We start from the raw sequence: 2,500 nt of genomic DNA, 5'->3' as shown, positions 1-2,500 counted from the left end.
ACGGACGAGGACACAACGTATTCTTTCGTACGTTCGAGCCACGGAAACGACCGTAAACCACGCCCGCCGTACGGGAGACCCGAGAGCCCCCCGCGGCGAAGCGTGGACGGAACTTCATCACATGAGCGGCGAACCGACCGCGCGCGGTCTGTGTGTCGCCGTGCCGAATTCGTTCGTTCTCTCGACTATCGCTAGCACCGGAACGTGACGAACGGCAGCGACAGCTCGACCCCGCGATCTGCGGCGACGCGTCGTGACCGTGACATACGTGTTCGTTTGAGGCGACGCGACCTTTGTTTGAGGCCGCGAACGCCCAGTCATTCGCTCGCGAAGGCACGGTGCGCTGTGTTCCCCCGGGTCGGGGGTTTTCGCAGCACCGTTGCCTACGGAGCAGTCTGTCGTTGTTAAACGACCCTCAGCCAGGCGTGGTCCGGGAATTGTATCCGTGGACCGCAATGTGCGTTCGAAATGTCGATGTTCATGTGTCCTGCAGTTCACAAGTTGACGCGCAATTAGCTGCGTTCTTCATCGACCCACGAGCCAAGTGATCCACCGTTCAGGGTAATCATATATGTGAATTTTGCATTAAAAAATGCTAAAATTACGGTTGTTACCGGCTTTCTGTGGTCGTGAGCGCGGCGCCGCGTGCGTCAGCCCTTGCGCGGTTGCGCGCGGGAAGGAACGCGCGCCGCGCGTCAAATTTCTTTCGTGCGATAGTTCAAGAGCCGACGTCGCCTCGAGGTTCACGGGTCGTCTGCCGGAATTGACCGGCGCCGGACCCGATCGGCTCGCAATGCAAACGATTGACGGCGGACGGCAGTGGGCCGCGTCAGCGAGTCCCGGGCATCGCTGCCCTCGACGCTGACGCGAGCTTCCTCGTACGGGCGAAAATTCTCTCCGAAGCCTACCGCGTTCGCGGCCTGCGTCCGGGGTGTAACGGCGTTGCACCGAGGACACCCGGGCGCAGACAGGCTGCCCGCGAAGAAGCGCTGAGACCAGCTTCGCACGTCTCCCTCGTACGACCTGACCGGGTCGAACGAGTCGAGGCGGACCGCGGAGCGGTCCCCTCTCGGCACCGAGTCGGCCGGAGGCGCGAACGACCCGCCGCTGCTCCGCGCTGGACGCGGAGCGACGGGTCGACGCCTCGGCGCGAGTCGGTCGTCGGGCGGTTTTAGCCGGCGACTGCGCTCGTCGCGGACCGCGGCGAACGCCGGACCCATCGGATCCGGCGTCAGCACCGCGTTCGTTGTCACGACGATTGTGTTGCGCGCCGCGGCAACCGGGCCCGACCGTTACGTCGTTCAAACTTTTTTGAAATTTTGTTCGCGACACGTGGGCGTGGACACGCCGCTCTCGCGGCGAGACAGCCCCGCGCGCTCACGAGTCGCTGCTTCGGCAGTACGAAACGTTAATGATCCTTCCGCAGGTTCACCTACGGAAACCTTGTTACGACTTTTACTTCCTCTAAATGATCAAGTTTGGTCATCTTCCCGGCAACATCGGCAATGCCGAGACATTGCCGCGTACCAGTCCGAAGACCTCACTAAATCATTCAATCGGTAGTAGCGACGGGCGGTGTGTACAAAGGGCAGGGACGTAATCAACGCGAGCTTATGACTCGCGCTTACTGGGAATTCCTCGTTCATGGGGAATAATTGCAAGCCCCAATCCCTAGCACGAAGGAGGTTCAGCGGGTTACCCGGGCCTTTCGGCCAGGGAAGACCACGCTGATTCCTTCAGTGTAGCGCGCGTGCGGCCCAGAACATCTAAGGGCATCACAGACCTGTTATTGCTCAATCTCGTGCGGCTAGAAGCCGCCTGTCCCTCTAAGAAGATTTATTTGTACGCCGGTAGTAAAAACCGCCCGACCGAGGCCGGGGGCCTTCGAGATACCGGAAGGTACGCCTATTTAGCAGGCTAGAGTCTCGTTCGTTATCGGAATTAACCAGACAAATCGCTCCACCCAACTAAGAACGGCCATGCACCACCACCCACCGAATCAAGAAAGAGCTCTCAATCTGTCAATCCTTCCGGTGTCCGGGCCTGGTGAGGTTTCCCGTGTTGAGTCAAATTAAGCCGCAGGCTCCACTCCTGGTGGTGCCCTTCCGTCAATTCCTTTAAGTTTCAGCTTTGCAACCATACTTCCCCCGGAACCCAAAAGCTTTGGTTTCCCGGAAGCTGCCCGCCGAGTCATCGGAGGAACTTCGGCGGATCGCTAGCTGGCATCGTTTATGGTTAGAACTAGGGCGGTATCTGATCGCCTTCGAACCTCTAACTTTCGTTCTTGATTAAAGAAAACATTTTTGGCAAATGCTTTCGCTTCTGTCCGTCTTGCGACGATCCAAGAATTTCACCTCTAACGTCGCAATACGAATGCCCCCATCTGTCCCTATTAATCATTACCTCGGGGTTCCGAAAACCAACAAAATAGAACCGAGGTCCTATTCCATTATTCCATGCACACAGTATTCAGGCGAAAATAGCCTGCTTTAAGCACTCT

The 2,500-nt window shown here is 58.1% G+C and overlaps 1 non-coding gene across 1 annotated transcript; it reads right to left on the bottom strand.

The window, feature by feature from the left end:
• Nucleotides 1-409: 409 nt before the first annotated feature.
• LOC124296370 lies at nt 410-564 on the bottom strand. Its single transcript, XR_006906189.1, has one exon. It is a non-coding gene; the product is annotated as a 5.8S ribosomal RNA (ribosomal RNA).
• Nucleotides 565-2,500: the final 1,936 nt, after the last annotated feature.

The sequence above is a fragment of the Neodiprion lecontei genome, unplaced genomic scaffold (assembly GCF_021901455.1).
Source record: "Neodiprion lecontei isolate iyNeoLeco1 unplaced genomic scaffold, iyNeoLeco1.1 ptg000148l, whole genome shotgun sequence".
Taxonomy (NCBI): domain Eukaryota; kingdom Metazoa; phylum Arthropoda; class Insecta; order Hymenoptera; family Diprionidae; genus Neodiprion; species Neodiprion lecontei.
The sequence above is the reverse complement of the archived record's forward strand: the minus strand, read 5'-3'. Positions and strand labels throughout refer to the sequence as shown.